This window comes from Mustela nigripes, chromosome 11 (assembly GCF_022355385.1).
Source record: "Mustela nigripes isolate SB6536 chromosome 11, MUSNIG.SB6536, whole genome shotgun sequence".
Lineage (NCBI taxonomy): Eukaryota > Metazoa > Chordata > Mammalia > Carnivora > Mustelidae > Mustela > Mustela nigripes.
The window spans coordinates 22411820-22430252 of NC_081567.1; the positions used below are offsets into that span (position 1 = coordinate 22411820).

Sequence of the window (18433 nt, forward strand, 5' to 3'; positions counted from 1 at the left end):
CACACACACACAGACACAAATACTCACGGCCCCACTCCCCTATCTGCGTCCCCAGCCTGGTCATGCCCTGGCCATTCTAGCACATTCTCTCCATGTCTGCCGTATCCAATCACTCAGCCCTGATGACTATTCTTGAATGCATCCTCTCCTCAACCCCCATCTGCACAGACACCCCTTTCTGGCCTCTTGCAATCACACTGTGTATCGCCTGCAACAGCTCCTCACGGCCCTAAGGCCTGGCAAGAAACAAGGTGCTCCACACCTGCTGACCAGGTCGGCATCCCCCCCCACACACCATGTATTCTTTGAACACCCGTGTCCACCTGTACTTGTATTCCAGAAATACAAAGCCAGTTCATTCGATGGGAAAAGACGAAAGAAAAGCCAGGTGCTGGCGTCCAGAATCTGGTCACAGTGTCGCTATTGCAGGCTGGGATGACACTCCCGTTTCTAACAGGAGCAACGGCACATAGAAGAGCACCGTGTATGCAGACAGTCACCCGCAATGGAAAGCGGAGACTGCGGGGTCGCTGACCCCAGGGTCAGCATGATGGGGGCAGAAAACATGAGAAAGAACTTCCTAGTAGGAGGAAGGGTGAGCATCAGAACTACAGGTCCAGCTACCGCCTTCCCTAGTGGAAAATCTCAGGGGGTCTGGTTTGAAGGAGAGGGAGGGAGAGAGGAGACAGGAGGACAGAGAACAAGACTGCTTCCTGGCGTATCAGAAGATGCAGGCTGAGCCATCCCCACCGTTCACACTCACAGCTGCCACGCATGCCTGGCTGTGTGCAGAACGCGGCGATGGATGAGCTGGCCCAGGCTACTGGGAGGATATGCTTAGGGAAGATGAGGATACAACCTCTGCTAGGATACCCCACAATACCCTTCCAGAATGTTACTCCCACAATAGAAAAGGTTAAGGAGAGTCTAAAATTCCCAGAGACAATCAGAATGATCGAAAGCAAATGAAGGACAGCATACACTCCTATACCTTGTGCTAGACTTCTTTATTATAAGGAGCTTTTCCTTGGGGCGACTGGGTGGCTCAGTCGAGTGAGCGGCTGACTCTTGATTTCGGTTCAGGGTCGTGGGATCGAGTCATGTGTCAGTTTCAGTGCTCGGAGGAGTCTCCTTCTGGATAACCTGTCTCCTTTTGCCTCTGCCCCTCCTCGAACATTTTCCCTCCCTATCTCTGAAAGAAATAAATAGATCTTAAAAAAAAAAAAAAAGTTCTTCTCAGGCATGAGAAACTTGACTCTCAGAAGAACTGTAAATGAGGGGTCACTGTGGAGGGAAAGCTATCCAGAGGCATATCTGGAGCCTCTAAGGAACAGACATCTTCTTTCTGGGCTTTGGCAAAGGAGCAAAACGGCTGTTGCACGTGACACTTACACTTTTGATTCTGGGATCCCTAAGCCTGTCTGACACTCTATTCCTCAGGAGCTGGCATGTCACAGGAGGTATGGAGGACACCGAGGACTGGGCCTCGCTCCTGGACAGCCAGGGACAGCTATGAGGAAGGACAGCCCTTGGATTGAAAGGGGATCCCACAGGGCCGACTGTGGCACAAGCTGCCCAAGGTGAGATTCATCCCCTGTGTCCTTGATCCTTGGGTTGTGTGGAAATAAAAGTCGGGAGACACAGAGCTAAGGTCCCTTAAAAGGGATCACTACCCCATGACTCTTTATCTGTGATGGTACTGGCTTTCCTGGGCCCTACTGCTGCCTGCTGCCTCAAGGCAGAGCTTTCAACTGTCCCCAAAGTCTTGGGCTTGAGATCATACAGAATGAGCTCCCACCATGGTGCAAGCAGAAAGCCTGTGACCCACTCCTAAGCCTCTGCTGGTGCAGCCAGGGGGACCATCCCAGGTGGAAGGTGCATGAGACCATGAGACTGGCAGACAAAATTTTCTCCACACTGTCTAGAAGCACAGATCTCTCAATTCAGGGATTAGCAAACTTGCTGCAAATGGCCAGAAAGTATTTTAGCCTTTGCAGGGCAGATGGCCTCTCCTCAAACTACTCAACTCCCCTGTCGTGCTATTAAAGCAGCCACAGAGAAGACTTAAGTAAATGGGAGTGGCTGTGTTGCAATAAAACTTTATTTACAAAGACAGGTGGGTAGGCGAAATCTGGCCCTTTTGGTTAGGCTCTGAAGAGCAAACATTCTTTTTTTCAAGAAGACTAGATGTTTTTGTTTTTTGTTTTTTGTTTTTTTTTAAAGATTTTATTTATTTATTTGACAGAGAGAAATCACAAGTAGACTGAGAGGCAGGCAGAGAGAGATAGAGGGAAACAGGCTCCCTGCTGAGCAGAGAGCCCTATGCGGGACTTGATCCCAGGACCCTGAGATCATGACCTGAGCCGAAGGCAGCGGCTTAACCCACTGAGCCACCCAGGCACCCCAAGAAGACTAGATGTTTTTAAAAAACCCTTTGGACCAATCCAAAACACCTCCACTACATCTTGCCTACCCTGTGCTATATGCCTTCCTTACTACTGGCAGATTATCTTTTTCTTGGAAGGATTACCTAGTCTCAATGTGCCTGGACCAGAAATAAAAATGTCAGATTTATTCCTTATCAACACAACCACATGACACGAAGGAGAAACCAAACCTTGGGACCAAGTCAAAAGGGTGTGGGGCCTAGAGGAGGCATTCCTCCAGTGGCTTCTGCTCACATGCACACGTTCTGCCCCGCATTCTGCTCCAGCTCCTTCCACCACACCATGGTCACTGAGGTACAGATGCACCACTGACTGACAGACCACAAAGAACCCCCTGAGCAAGCACAAGGCTCTGGACAGAGAACAGGGAAGCAACCTGGACTTGTGGGACCTGCAGTCTATTCGCTCCTGGTTCTGCCACTAACCAGACCCATCTCATTTCCTGTGAGTGAGCGTAGTTACACCTGTGCTTGCTCGTTAACAGAGCACGTGAGGGATCAAATCAGGGAATAGCTACAAAAGGCCTCTGTGTCATATCATTATCACCAGCCTTGCACATCTCTAAACTGAAGACACTGTCACGATGACAAATCTTCGTGATCGTCAATACGGCAGACACAGGGGCTCTGGGGCTCACAATCCCACTGGGGGGGGGTCTTTCACACGTGCAGAGAACACGTCTACAAGGGTTTTTATCAAAAGTCCTGTTTGTAACAGCAAAGGATGAGAAGCCAGGTGCCCGTCCTTCACCAGGGCCCTGGTGACATCAAGTACGTGGCTGATGGCAGCAGCACCTCACTACATTCCCTCTGAATAAATGTTTAACATTTTGATCTAGACAAGCACCTTCACAAATGAAACAATTCAGGAAAGAAGAGGGCGAATGTTCATTTACCTTTAATCTCCAGAAGGTGGTCTCCATCTGAGTCCCAAGATTTAGAATTTGACAATAACATTCTTTCTTCTGTAGAAATGCTTTTATCAGCTGAGAGATGCCATGGACTCGAGCAAAATATCCTGAGAAAGACACAGAGACAAGCTCTCGCTCAGTGAGGTCAGAAATCATTCCTGCAGAGGTGGCCCCAGGAGAAGAGCAAAGGAGGATTTTGCTGCTCTGCTTTGGGGTCAGTGATTTATCTGAGGAATTCATGGGAGAAATCAGGACTTTCATTTTCTTCCTTTTTTCTTTTTTGTTTTTTGTTTTTGTTTCTAACTTAAAGCTGCTAGAACCAAAGTAAGTACAACCTATTTAATGATTTAACGGTAGAATTAAAGATCTTAGAAATGAAATATCCCTTGGGGCACTTGGTTAAGCATCTGCCTTTGGCTCAGGTCAGGTACTCAAGATCCTTGGATTAGGCCCCGATGGGTTCCCTGCTCAGCTGGGAGCCTGCTTTTCCCTACCTGTCTATCCCTCCCGCATATGCTCTACCTCTCCAATAAATACGTAAAATGTTTAAAAATTAAAATAAAATGTCTCATTATTTTACAAAGGAAAGACAAGTGTTTTACATCAAAACATCAGATCTAAATGTTCCTCTTCGAAATACACTTTTTTGTGGCCACGTGCAAGACACTTAGGACTCAACTAAAACTCTGAATGCGAGATCATGATGAAATAATATTTTGCAGTCAGAAAATGGGGCAGATAAATGGCAAAACAAAACAAAATAAAATAAAGCTGTATTTCTTACCATGCTCCCATCATCTCCATCATATGTGGGTAAAAGCTTCTATGTTTATAAGTTGGTGTCACAGACCATCTATGGGAGAGGAAGGCATGAGCAAACATTGCCCCCAAAATGGACTTATTCAGCTCCAGGGTGGGGAGAGCTTGAGTAAGGGAGATAGGCAATAAGAGGGGGAAAGGAAGATAAAATCTGTGTTCTAAAGCCTTGCTGCTTAAAGCATAACTATCTTAAGAACGATTTTGAGTAGCATTTAGAAACATACTGCAATGTGATATAGGAGTTCTATGTCTACTGATTCTCCTAATACATAATTTGAGCTTGTAGTTTACAGGTTATCTTGCATTTTATGTTTCTAGGAAATCACTTTTATTGTATATTACAGAATATCGTCCACAACAGACGATATTGAAACAAAAACTTTAAAGATGCTCACCACACCCTATTTGGGAAGTAGTCTCTTAGTGTGCTGCATCTGGAGATACTGGCCCAGCAGAGGAAGAAGGAAGGCAGGCCACTGACATGCTGCCTGGGGCACCCAGCTCCCAGGGGTCCAAGGTGGGTCCCTGCCTCTGCAGCACTGGTTAGGAAAGCCACCTCAGAAGCCTGGGAGGGAGGCTTCAGGCCTCTAGGCAGGCCTGGCCCCCATCTTCTTAAAGCCTGGGTTCACCTTCAGCTCAAAGTAAGGTCCATGTCCTTAATTTAAACTTTCTTTGCATTTCTTACAGAACCTAGCCATAGGCTCCATCCTTAGGACCAGGATTCCCTACAAGCCCAAGGACTGGGGTCATCTGGCCAATTTCTCAATCTGGTTGAGACTGAGTCACCCTCCCATCTCAAATCCTTTCACGGACTTGATAGAAAGGACTTGCAAAGCCTAATAGTGTTACTATCACTTTACAAAAGACAAAAAAGTAATTCTTTACATGAACAGTTCACAGTAAAAGATAATATAAATGGCTCTTAGTCATATAACAATGATCCTTAACTTCAGCCCCCCAAAAGAGGAATAACATAAAATAAAATTACTGTAAGATACCATTTTTTAGTTATCAGATTAACCACAATGAAAAGGTTCCTAATACACTGTGTTGGTGAGAATGTTGGGAAATGAGCACTTTCATTTTTCATTTTTCTCCTACTGGAGAGAGTGGACACTGGAACTCTCTCTTTGGAATAATGAATCCCTAAAACCTCAGGCCTCTGGGATGATGAGGGGATGTTGGATGGGAGATAGTCACTTGCCTCTGGTCATATGAAGCCATTTTGACCTTTCCCCTCAATGTGTATCTTGGGAATTAATAAATGTCTTTACCATTTAAACCAAATGGTGGGACTCTTGGTGGCTCTGTCAGTTTAGTGGCCAATTCTTGGTTTTGGCTCAGGTCATGATCTCAGGGTCCTGGCACCCAGCCCAGCATCAGACTTCATCCTCAGTGGGGAGTCTGCTTCAGGATTCTCTCTCCCTCTGCCTTTCCCCCACTAATCTCTCTCACTGAAATAAACAAACTTTTAAAAAAACTAATAAATCAAATGGAGTTGGTCTTCTGTTACAGCCTGAAGGACCTTAAGTGATATCTGAGCACATTACCTCATTTCGATTTCCTTAATCAGTAAGCTGAAAGGGGTAGGGCACATGTAACTGTGTGTGCATGTGTGTGTGTGGTGTGTGTGTTTTTAAAAAACTCTAGTCTCCTTGAAAAAAAAAAAAAAAAGAATGTCTGTTGGACTTTAGAGCCCAGGCTGAAAGGGCCAGATTTCACCTACCCAGCTGTCTTTGTAAATCAAGTTTTATTGCAACACGGCCACATCCATTTACTTAAGTCTTCTCTATGGCTGCTTTAACAGCACGACAGGGGAGTTGAGTAGTTTGAGGAGAGGCCATCTGCCCTGCAAAGGCTAAAATACTTTCTGGCCATTTGCAGCAAGTTTGCTAATCCCTGAATTGAGAGATCTGTGCTTTCAGACAGTGTGGAGAAAATTTTGTCTGCCAGTCTCATGGTCTCATGCACCTTCCACCCTGGATGTCCTCGGTCTGTACCAGCAGAGGCTTAGGAATGGGTCACAGGCTTTCTGCTTGTACCATGGTGGGAGCTCGTTCTGTATGATCTCAGGCCCAAGACTTTGGGGACAGTGGAAAGCTCTGCCTTGAGGCAGCAGGCAGCAGTAGGGCCCAGGAAAGCCAGTACCATCACAGATAAAGAGTCATGGGGGTAGTGAACCCCTTTAAGGGACCCTGGATTCTCTGTGTCTGATTTTTATTTCCACACAACCCAAGGATCAAGGACACGGGGGATGGGTCTCACCTTGGGCAGCCTGTGCCACAGTCGGCCCTGTGGGATCCCCTTTGAATCCAAGGACTGTCCTTCCTCATGGCTGTCCCTGGCTGCTGTCCAGGAGCGAGGCCCAGTCTTGGGTGTCCTCCACACCTCCTGTGACATGCCAGCTCCTGAGGAATAGAGTGTCAGACAGGCTTAGGGATCCCAGAATCAAAAGTGTAAGTGTCACATGCCACAGCCGTTTTGCTCCTTTGCCAAAGCCCAGAAAGAAGATGTCTGTTCCTTAGAGGCTCCAGGTGTGCCTCTGGATAGCTTTCCTTCCACAGTAACCCCTTATTCAGATTCTTTTGAGGGTCAAGTATCTGATGCATGGCAAAACCCCTTAAAAAAATATATATATATTTATTCATTTGAGAGAAAGCGAGGGAGAATGGTTGAGGAGGGCAGAGGCAAAAGGAGACAGTGAATTCAGAAGCAAACTTCCTACCAAGCACTGAACCCAACACATGACTTGATCCCACGACCCTGAGATTGTGACCTGAACTGAAACCGAGAGTTGGCCACTCACTCGACTGAGCACCCAGATGCCCTGAGGGAAAGCTCCCTATAATACAGTCCTACGCAAGATATAAGTGTTTAGGCTGTCCTTCCTTTGCTTTCAATTATTCTCATTATCTTTAGGAATTTTAGACTTTCCTTAACCTTTCTTTTCATGGGGTAACATTCTGGAAGGGTGTTGTGGGGTTTCCTAGCAGCTGTTACATCCTCATCAGCCCTAAACATTTCTTCCCTGTACCCTCATCTCGCTCGTCCATGGCCACATTCTGCACACAGTCAGACATGTGTGGCAGCTGAGTTTGAAGAGTGGAATGACTGAGCCTGTGTCTTCTGATATGCCAGGAAGCAGACTTTTTCTCTGTCCTTTTTTGGCCTTCTCTCTCCTTGCCTGTCCTACAGCAGCAGACACCCCATCAGGAAGCAAATATCTTCAGCTACTCAAGGCAGCAACTCAACACATAGTTGAGTACACACTAAGGGACACAATTACCTACCAACCCAGACAGTCAAGGAAATCTGACCCACAGAGTTTTACAAGGGTGAACAGGCTCTGTTGTCTAAAACAGTGCTTTCCAAACAATGAATTGTGACCCACCCATGTCATAAAATCAATGTAATAGTCTGAGAATCCCTGGCTTAGAAAATACAGACAACAATAAAACAGAAAATATCAGTATGCATCACAACTGTAAGAGTTAAAGATTGTTTTGTGAAGCTGTTGTTGAACTGCATGTTTGGGGTATAAGTGCCATGAAAACTCAGTTCTTCAACAAACGAAACCAAGTAGACTCTTCAACACAGAAAGCAAACTGATGGTTGCCAGAAGGAAAGGCAGGGGGAGAAATTGGTGAAGAGGATTAAGAGGTACATACTTCCACTTATATAAATAACTCACAATGATGAAAAGTATGTCAAGATAATATTAATGTTGTACTGTGATAGACAGTGGTTATACTTAATGGTGGTGAGCACTGAGAAATATACAGACGTGGAAAATCACTATGTTGCACACCTGAAACTGACATAATATTGTGCAGATCAATGATATCTCAATTAAAGAAAACTGTTCTCACTGTCAGGGGTTTGAGGAGCCCTGTCCTCAAAGGCATCATGTAGTGCCCTCTAGTGGTAAAAGCCAGATCTGCAGTTGAGAAAGAACCACAGACCAGAGAGGAGACTAGTCCTCAAGCAGGACTGTCTGGTTGGAAGGGACCTTCCAAATGACATGATCATCCCTGACATCCAGAGCAAGAACCTGTCAACAACACCAAGCCACCGCCTGAGCACGCCCTACAAAGAAAGCACGTGCTCCACCCCTGAGCAGCTCTACCTGCTGAAAAGCTGACCAAGCTGCCTTCCTCTGGGAGCTCCTCCCTGGACTTCCTACTGCCCTCTCCTGGATGACACGGAGCAGCTTCTGTATTCACCCTCAGCTAACACTATTGATCCAGACAAACAAACCTTGTAGAGTGTCTGCAAAGTACCAGGCACTGGGGATACAGTGGGGAACCCGGGAAGAGACAAAGAGAAGTAAGAGCTTATGCCAGATGAATGGCAACAGTATGGCAGATGAAAGGACCTTCATCAGACAAGATCAAAGGGCAGGCCTCTCTGAAAAGGGGAAGGCTCTGTGGAGTTCCACTGAATTGGAGAAAGCTGTGCAAAAGGTACTCTGGTGCTGTTCCCTGGTACAAACCTATTCTTACTCTAAGAAGGACAAAAAGCAGATAGAAATGCTCTGAGCAAGAAGCGCCTTGGAATGTTCCAGTAGAAGGCAGGCAGGGAGGCTAAAGAAGAATAGAGAAATAGGAGAAACGTCAGAGATTTCTGGGGGGTGTGTTTGTGTGTGTGTGTTTTAATTTCTCTCTGTTTTAAAACTTTCCTACACTACCCATATGTCATATTTCATTCTAAGACACCATCAATTATGAGACTAAAAAAAAAAGAAAGAAGAAACACTTCCAGTTAGTCAGTGTTTTTCCTATTGCTTAGAATTTTAATTTAATTTGTGCTGATGAAAAATCCCTTTGACACTTATTTGAACAGAATGAAAGGGTAAAAATGAATGACACGAGTAGGTTAAATCTTTTATATTTGGGTTTATGACCCTTCCCAAATTTATGTCTCTAAGTAGAAAGAGGTAGGGGACGAGGTCCGTTTTGTTTCCCCTTCAATATCCAGTTGACCCAGAATTATTCACTATAAAGATTCCCCTAGGGCACGTGGGTGGTTCACTCCATTGGGAGCATCCCTGGGTCCTGAGATTAAGTCCCACATCCGGCATCCTGCTCAGCAGGGAGTCTGCTTCTCCTTCTCCCCTCCTCCCTGGTCATGATCTCTCACTCTATCTCAAATAAATAAATAAATCTAAAAAAAATTAAAATGACTTCCCTTTCCCCCATTGAACGGACTTGACACTCCGGGCCAAAATCAATTGACAATACTTGTTGCGATTGGTCTATTTTGTACCCTCTGTTCTGTTTCATTGATCTATCTTTATCACAAAGACTTTGATTACTGTGGCTTTAAAATTAGTCTTAAAATTGAGCAGGAATAAGCAATGTGGGTTCTTCAACTGTATTATTTTAAAGACTTTTTGGCTATCTAGGCCCTTGGCACTTCCATGTACATTTTGGAATCAACTTGGTCATTTCCTCTAAAATAGAATAAAAAGAAGGCTAGGATTTTGCCTGAGATTGCATTGTGTGCATGAATCATATCATGGAAAACAGAAATCTCGACAACGTCATATCTTCTAATGCATAAACAAAATATACCCTCCCTTTATTTCAGTCTTCTTGAACTCCTCTCAACAATGTTTTTTTGTGTTCTCTGTCAAGGTATTTCATGTTTATCATGATACTTATTCCTAGCCTGTTTGCTTTCCTGTGTTTTTGTTTTGTAAGTAGGCTCCATGCCCAGCATAGAGCCCAGTATAGAGCCCAAAGCAGGGCATGAACTCACAATCCTGAGTTCAAGGCCTGAGCTGAGATCAAAAGTCAGATGAGTCATCAACTAAACCACCCAGTCACCCCAACCAGTTTATGTCTTAGATGCTACTGTAAAATATTCTAAAATTTTCATTCTCCTATCCATGTACGTTTATCATGCATCTGTCTGACAAAGAATTCCTATCCAGAATACGTAATAACTCCATAAAGTCAAAACCAAAACAACATTGACAACAAACAATGGGCAAAAGATGAACAGACAGTCCCCAAAAGATGTAAGAATGCCCACTAAATACACAAAAAGGTGCCTAACTCAGATCATTCATCACCAGAGAAATGCAATGTGAAAGCATAATGAGATGCTATTTCACCCTGACAACACAGAATGTTTATAAGGATGCTGAGCAACTGGAGTGTCACTATATTGCTGGTGGGAAGTGTAAACTGATTAACCACTTTGGAAACTAAGCTAGCACTTCAATATATCCCCCCCACCCTGTGACTAAGCAATCCCACTAACAATTTCAACAGAAATTTAAGACTTCTGTAAGAAAGTTTATTGTAGCCTATTCACAATGACCAAAAACTTGGATACAACAAAATGTCTAATCATCAGATGAACAGATGAACAAATCAAGGTTTAAACACACTACATAGAAAGGAGGAGACTACACTGACAAAGATTCTTTCCTTGACCAAACTCTAGCCAGACTGCTCAGAGCCCTCTTCTCAAACCTGGCTTATCATATACCAACTCGAATAAACATTAACATAGTTTCTAACAGCTCCAGGTCCCAACCCTGCGACAACACCAGTCCCCCTTAGTGCCTGCCTGAGGAAAAACTCAAGGCATCTACTATTTGTTCAATCAACACAGAAAAGTTGAGCTCTTGTCTCCCAGTTAGCAAATACAGGCGGTTTCATATGGACCAATACGTATTCTACTTTTTGTCATCTGTTCCTCCCCTGACTTTACTCATCCCTGGCCTTACTTCTTCATTCTCTCTTTAAAATGCCCTCTGTACAAATCGAGGTGGAGTTTCTTTTGAAACTTCCATAGAAGTTTTGAGCTTCCATAGAACCTTCCCTCCTGAGATCCATCTCACTAGAAAACTCAAACACACATGCAAAAATGTTCATCACAGCCCTATCTTAATAATAAATACACAGTCACTGAAATGACAAACATAAATATTGTCACATAAAGTACAATCACATTGAGGAATACCACTGAGACAATAAAAAATAAATGAGGCAAAAAATTATATGCTGAGATTATTCTAATTAGATTATAGAGTGGGGGAAATGTACCCACTTTTTTTGTTTAAAAAGTTAATCCTGAAGGGGCACCTTCCTTGCTCAGCTGGAGCATGTGATTCTTGATCTGAGGCTTAGGAGAGCCAGCCTAAGTTAGGTACAGAGATACCTTAAAAATATAATCTTAAAAAAAATTAACCGTATAAGAAAAATAATTAGTATTATAGATCTGAGACCATTGCTTTTCACAGGTATTTTCTAAAATTTAATTTGTTCCATTTGAGAAAAAAAATGGAGGGACGGGAGCGAAAACCCAGAAAAGCCATGATTTATTTGACTTTCTTCATGGGCAAGTTTGGCAAATAATTTATCCTCCATAGAATGAGAACATTCTCATTCTTTTTTTTTTTTTTTTTTTTTTTTTTATTTATTTGACAGAGAGAGAGATCACAAGTAGGCAGAGAGAGCGGGGGGAAGCAGGCTCCCTGCTGCGCAGCAGGACCCCGGGATCATGACCTGAGCAGAAGACAGAGGCTTAACCCACTAAGCCACCCAAGAACCCGAGAATATTCTCATTCTAAAGTGACATGTCTTCTCTGGGGAGGGAAAACAGCCGCCCCCACCTTCAGAATATCTCAGATCAAAATCTCAACCCTGCTTTCTGGGCTGAGCTGTGTAGATGCCAACACTGTGCTGGAAAGGCCTAGGCTGTCCAGAAAATGCTGCCTCTCCCAAGAGGTGATCCTGTGACCCCCGTGCACATCAAGGAGGGTGATTTTCGATGTGGCTGGCATCAGATTAACTTTTGGAATTCTCAAAATGGAATTCAGTCTTACAGCCCCTAGCCTGCTTTCTAAAACACACAGACCACTAAAAACCAGTGAAACAGAACATGGCCATTTGGAGACCTCATCAGGGAATAGAGCCTTGAGCATCTACACTCAGTTCCTCGTCACTCTGGGGGCTGAGAAATACTTACTGGTGCCTACAGGGCATGAGGCACTGAGACACACATGGTCCCTCCGGGCATCATTATTCCCACGGGGTAGATAATCATTAAGCAAGATGTCTGTGTTGCAACGGGACTGACTGCCACAAAGGACATGCACAGAGAAGAGATAGTCTGCAGGTATCAGGGGCCTCCGGAGGGGCCAGAAGAGCCAGAGGCTGGGCACCTTCTTGACTCATGGGCCTCACCCACATCCAATCTGTCAGTACATCCCATCAGCTCCTCCTCAACATGTAACCAGACTCGGGTCAATTAGCAGCACTTCCACCCCTACCACCGTGATCCAATCCGACAGCAACTCTTCTCTTGGAATATTCCAGTAGTCTCCTAGTGATCTCCCTGCTTCCACCCTCACTGTTCTCAACAGAGAAGCTGAAGTGATCCCAATAAAACCCAAGTCAGGTCACCTCATTCTTCACTTCAAAATCCCCCCTGTCAGTGGCTCCCACCCCAGGTCTCTAACACCCCCTTCTCCCTCACTCTGGCCTTGTCATTCCTGGAACAAGTCGGCCCAGCTTTCTTCATGGAGGCCTTCCTACTCCCCCTTCCCCCTGCCAGGGACACTGTGCCCACAGACATGCACAGGGCTCACTCCCTTACCTCCCCACCTTTGTCCTCAGGGGGCCTTCCCTGGCCATCCCAGCTCAGATGACAGCCCCTTCCAACCCTCCTACAGCATCCAGCTGACACACCAGATTCCTTGCCTCTCTGTCTCCTGGCTGCTTTTCTCCCTGGAAGAAAGGTTCGCTAACCGCTGCAGCCCGGTCTATTTGGGTCATGTCTGGAACTGCAGGAGAACCAAGCCTCTGGCAACTGAGCCGGTATTCAATAAAGAATGTGGAGTCACTGCCATTCATCTGAGGGGAGATGAGAGCTCATGAGGCGAGGGGGGTGGGGGAGAAAGCATCTCGGGCAGAGGGAGTGGCCGAACTGCCCCAAGGCCAGCAGGCACAGGGCACATTGGAAGGACTGACCAGATATTGTCAGGCAGAGAAAGCGAGTGGGAAACAGATGGAAGAAGGGGGACAGAGCAGCCCACAGGAGGAAAGTTTGCATCCATCTCCAATAACAAAAAGAAGCCAGAAAACTAGTAGTGATATGATTGAATGGGCCTTCCTGAAAGCTCTGGCATCCGGGGAGATAGGGACCTGGGGGAGATAGAAGAGCCTGGAAGCTCACTAAGCACACTAGAGCCATGGCTCTGAGCACAAATGATCTTAACTGGGACAAAAAGGGCAGAAGCAAAGGTGGAGAAAAGGAGGTAAATTCCAGAAATATTTAGCAGATAAAATCACAGGTCTGGGTGAATGATCGAATAAGGGGGAAAGAAAGTAAAAGCAGAGTTCTGAGATGACTCCTCCCTTTTGCACATGGGAGAGGAAGGACACAGTAGCCCCATTCACAGAGTTGGGGGATTGGGGTGGCAAGAGGGAAAATACAGGAAGCGGATCTCGAGCACAGTTTTAGAAAGAATGGACCTGCAAAAACTCTGAGACATCAAAAAGCAGATTTCCAGTCAGTAGCGGAAGACCCATGGTACTGTGAGAGGATCACGAAAAGCAAAGTGAGTCACGCCGTGCAATGCAGAGTCTCACCTTGTTGCCAATGATGAATCAAAAGGTTTCCAGTAACAGAAGATGTGGGATTCCAAAAAAAATCACCCTGGCCAGAGCAGGAGCATGTGGTTGGGAGAAGGAGCTGGACGAGAAGCAGGTAGGACGAGGAGGATGGGTTGCAACAGAGCAGGCAGGAGAAGGGACCTGAGCCAGGGGTGTGGCCACAGGGAAGGAAAAGGGAAGAGACTTGCCCTCTGTCACCAGTGTGGCTCCCACACAGCTCCTGGGGATGGTCGAAAACCCAGAGCATGTCACCTCCCCGACTTGAAACCCCTCAGTACTCCCCAGTGCTCCCGTATTTCACTCTCTGAAAGCCTCTCCAGAAAGCTCTCTTGCTACCCGCTCCCGGACACAACATCAGGTGCCGCTGACACAGCCCTGGGCTTCAGTGTCCAGGCTAGTTTCCCCTGTCTGGCAAACACCTGTTTGTCTTGTGAAGACTTCCCTCCTCCAGGGGGCAAGAAGGAAGAGCAGTGCTGACACCGAGGAGGTGGCCTGGCACCATGAGCAAGGCTGCACGGCTGGTAGCGCACAGAGAGGCATGTGGTTCCCCTGCTGGGCACAAACGACCTCGCAGAACAGCAGCACGAAGGTGACCTGGCCACAGTGAGGAAGGAGACAAAACAGGCCCACTTCCTCTCTTGTCCAAACACACAAAGCCAGGTTGTTGTGCCCACCACAAAATACCAATCATCCCCTTTCCCGGCTCATACGAGTGAGCGCCTTCCTTGTGAATGACACTGTTCACGCTACTCACACCTCCTTCTAGAAAAGACCGATAGAGCTAGCTAACCTAGAACTATCTTACGGATCCGCCTCACAACTCGCATGAGGTGTAATGAACCCACTGTGTTTAAGGACAGGTGTGCGCCCAGTGGCCTCTGGGGAGGACGCTGACCCGACGCGGGAGGGAAGAACTGTTCCCTTTCTCGGAGGGACATTCGTGGAGTTCCATTCTGAAGGGTTTCCATCTCTGTGAAGCAGGACCCATCCCATCGCCCATGTCACACGGAGAATGAAGGGCCCGCCACAAAGTACGCTCTCAACAATTTCTGCTGGACGAACGACACTCCGGCCTCGTGCTTGCCAATATGTGACACATCTGTGGTGACGACGCTGCCCCCGCTACACCCCTCAGAATGGAGACTCTGGTGGCCTCCACGCAAGGGCTCTGGAAAGTACTGGTTCTGTCCACCAATATCACGCGGTCCCAGGCCCGCACTCCCTCCCAACCCCCCGCCTTGTTTGGCCTGATGTCAGGTGCACGATGGGGACCCTGACAACCCCCAGGGGAATGTCATCTACTCAAAAGGGAGAACCCGAACTTCTCCCTTGTCAACAGTCCCGCTCTCCCCAGGCCCGGCCCACAGCACAGGTGAGATAATTAGCCGCTCCAGAAATGAAGCCCCCCCCCCCCCCCCCGCTCTTCACAGGTTGGAAACCAGGGGCGCACGAGGTGACGGCTACCTTTTGGCGAAGGAGTCCCTGAGACACAGGCCCGCCTCCCACCGAGGCCCTGGCCCCGCGCCGCAAAGGCACCTCTAACACATAGAAGCATCTTCACAAGTGCCCGCGCACTCCCCCATCTTGTGTCTGTTGAGGCGGAAGAACATGAGGTGAAAGCGGGCGTCCTCAAGCTAGTGGCCTTGGGCGTAGAGGTTCCGGGATGCTGTGTCCACTGGGGACATGGAAGCGGGGTTCCACAGAAGCCGAGGGGAACCGCCAGCCTCCGAGAGGCAGCTGAGAAGACTGGTTCCACCGCGCTCAGCCAATCGCCTCAGGGACCCGGCGCAACTCTCATAACAACACTCCCGCTCATTGGTGCCTCTGCCCAGACGCTCATTGGATAATTGCTCCTCCCCTCTGCTGGCGGAAGGACTTATTGAAGAGAAAAAAATGTAGCCCCGCCCACACAACCCGGAAGCTCTCGTGGAGGGGGTGAGCGGGCTGTGGAGTAAACAGAGAGGGACACTAGGGAGCGCCGTAATGCTTTCTGGGAGTTGTAGTCACCGGTGCGAGGGACGTGCGCTTGGTTTTTTCTTGCTGCTCAGATCATTTTTGTCATTCATAGGGGGAAAGAGCTACAAGATCCTCAGTTTTAGGGCGAAGCACAGAGAATCCAGCCAGAGGAAACAAGTTAGTTGGGGTTCAGTCTCAATCACTGAGCAAATGTTCATGGAGCGCTGACTGTGGGCCAGGAGTTCTGCTAAGTAAGGGCTTTGCACACATATCCTTTTCAAATGTGGACAAGGAATGTGTGGAAAACTGGTTCAATGCAAAATCGTGTGAACGTGAAAGCGAACTACAACTGCCAGTTACAAGCATCAATGGTTAAGGAACATATTGAGGGAAGAAGGGAACAGATCATTTTTATAAAGTTCAAACCAAGGAAAACGAATGTTCAGAGAGATGCACGTACATGATAAAATACTATACAGAAGAAGAAAGGAATGGGGGAGGGGAAACAAGAATCACCACATTTGTGACCTGGAGGGAGGGGATGGGTAGAATCCTGGAGGATTCTTCATTCATTTCTTCATTCATTGCACTTCAATCATTTCTCAAGTTCTGGTGGTTCACCAACTCACCATTTCACAAGTTCTGGTGTTTCATTATTATGCATATTTAAGACGTTCCTTACATATATTTTGTACTGGACTTCTTAGAAAACATCTTTATTTATCTAGTGATCTCCTCATATAGGCTGACAATGATGCTAATGGGAAGGCTAATGGAGTCTGGACCACTGAATGCTCATTAGAGGTGACCTCAGTTTGCAGCGTTGGAACTAATGGGAAAATCCCCAGATCCTGTGGAAATGATGGATCAGAAGCACCTTGACTCAGAAAAATGAAAGAAACTGTCATCCAGCGCTTGGAGAGTGCATAGGGAGCTGGGCACAAACTACCCCTCCTTTCCCATGACCATCTGGTAGGACCTCAGTCAAACCAACATCTTCCTTCTCTGCTGCTGCTGTTTTCTGAGTGTGGGGCCTGTGATTTCATCACAAGCTTTAAATGGCTATAGTCAGGTGGAAAGCCTGCTATCCCCCATAGAATTATTTTTGCACCCTTTATAAAAACTCAGTTGGGTATATTTATGGAAACTATTTCTGGGTTCTTTGTTCTGTTCTATTGATTTATGTTTCTGTCCTACAAATACCACAGTCTTCCCTATTATAACTATCTAATAAGTTTTGAAACTGGGTAGAATGAATGTTCCCACTTAATTACTCTTTTTCAAAACTGTTTTTGAAAGTACTCTAATTCTTCTGTCTTTTTTTAAAGATTTTTATTTATTTATTTGACACACAGAGATCACAAGTAGACAGAGAGGCAGGCAGAGAGAGAGGAGGAAGCAGGCTCCCCGCTGAGCAGAGAGCCCAATGTGGGGCTCCATCCCAGGACCCTGAGATCATGACCTGAGCCGAAGGCGGAGGCTTAACCCACTGAGCCACTGAGGTGCCCTCTTCTGTCTTTCCACATACATTTAAAAATATTTCTGTCTTTACCAAAAAAAAAAAAAAAAATCTCTGTCAATCTGGGGAGAATGAAGATCGTTATTATACACAGTCTTCCAATTCACAAACATGGTGTATCTTTCCATTTATTTATAGCTTTCAGCATGTGACTCCTGGACATGCACTGTTAGATTTATCCCAAAGTAGTTTCTTTGTACGAGTAATTGTTAATGTGTATTTTATCGTGGAGCCCACATATTCATTGCTACGTATAGCAATACAACTTACCTTTATGTGTTTACCCTGTATACTGTTTCACTGCGAAATTCCATTATTAGTTCTAAGAAGAATTACATTCTCATACCCTCTTGTGGCATAAGGCCTGAAATGAAGATTCCATATTACGGGCTGTCTTGACACCTGGAAAATCAAGGCATCAAATGGCATCATGCATGTTCTCCTCTCCCTCTTCCATCACAGGGACTAGATATACTGCCTATTGGTTTTTGGGGAGCAGCGTTCAGTTCCCTAGAAGCCCACTGAATTCTTCAAGCCAGCCACTCACACCCTCCCATGGGAACCAGGACTTGCCACACCCTCTTGTTTCAACCAAGTCTAGCCTTCCAAGGCCCTGCTGGTTCTCTCTGTTCCCAAGTGCAATCTCTGTTCAGTCCTGCACAGTGTGTGGTATCCTCCTCCCCTGAAGTGTGAGTGTTTGTGACTAGTAAACTGTTGTCAATCACATGTGTCAGGTGTCAGGGGATCCCCACAAGTCTGGAGCAGGAATCTCTCTCTCATCAGGGACCTGAGGAGAAGGTGATTAAAACAAGCGGCATCACAAACAGGGCGTCCCCACGTTAAATGAGGACACAGGGTCAGCTTGACCTGCTCCTTCGCTAACTAACTGGATTCAGAGGTGACAGTCACGATCTGGGAGGGAACTGGCCATCGCTGGCCAGCTTGTGTGTTGGCCCGTGTTCTGTTATCTCACATGGAGGTCGCCATCCATTTCCAAACTAATGTCCCATCCTTGCCAATAAGGTGAGAATGAATGAGAATTGACTGTATCTAGGAGGGAAGTGTCACGTATGTGACCTGCATGTGGCCTGTATTGGTCTCCAAGGCTCCCCCCTGAGGTTGGCAACCACAGGACATGCTGACTGGTGTG

General features: G+C 46.4%; 1 long non-coding RNA gene across 2 annotated transcripts in view; it reads right to left on the bottom strand.

Moving 5' to 3' along the window:
* The window catches only part of LOC132026837 (uncharacterized), a 47979-nt gene extending 32368 nt beyond the window's left edge, over positions 1-15611 (bottom strand). Inside the window, exons 1-3 of one of the 2 annotated variants that reach the window (XR_009407012.1) lie at positions 15273-15611; positions 6442-6584; positions 3343-3464 (exon numbers count right to left, since the gene is read on the bottom strand). This is a non-coding gene — a long non-coding RNA (uncharacterized LOC132026837). The remainder of the gene's footprint in view (positions 1-3342; positions 3465-6441; positions 6585-15272) is intronic. The other variant, XR_009407011.1, reaches the window with a different exon arrangement.
* Between the last annotated feature and the right edge of the window lie 2822 nt (positions 15612-18433).